The sequence below is a fragment of the Rhincodon typus genome, chromosome 8, assembly GCF_021869965.1.
Source record: "Rhincodon typus isolate 14 chromosome 8, sRhiTyp1.1, whole genome shotgun sequence".
In the NCBI taxonomy this organism is placed as follows: domain Eukaryota; kingdom Metazoa; phylum Chordata; class Chondrichthyes; order Orectolobiformes; family Rhincodontidae; genus Rhincodon; species Rhincodon typus.
The window spans coordinates 73,434,968-73,435,172 of NC_063339.1; the positions used below are offsets into that span (position 1 = coordinate 73,434,968).

Below are 205 nucleotides of genomic sequence, written 5' to 3' on the forward strand. Positions count from 1 at the left end.
GTGTGGGGTATATAGGTGTAACAGTGATGGGTGTGGGGTGTATTGGTGTTACAATGAGTGTTGTGGGTCATATCGGTGTTACAGTGAGGGGTGTGGGGTATATCGTTGTTACAGTGAGGGGTGTGGGGTATATCAGTGTTACCGTGAGGGGTGTGGGGTATATCAGTGTTACAGCTTGGGGTGTGGGGTATATCGGTGTTACAGC

The 205-nt window shown here is 49.8% G+C and overlaps 1 protein-coding gene across 1 annotated transcript in view; it reads left to right on the top strand.

Annotated features, from left to right (window-relative positions):
• itpka (inositol-trisphosphate 3-kinase A) overlaps positions 1 to 205 on the top strand; it is a 60,756-nt gene that overhangs the window by 53,672 nt on the left and 6,879 nt on the right. The gene's annotated exons all lie outside the window — the stretch shown is intronic.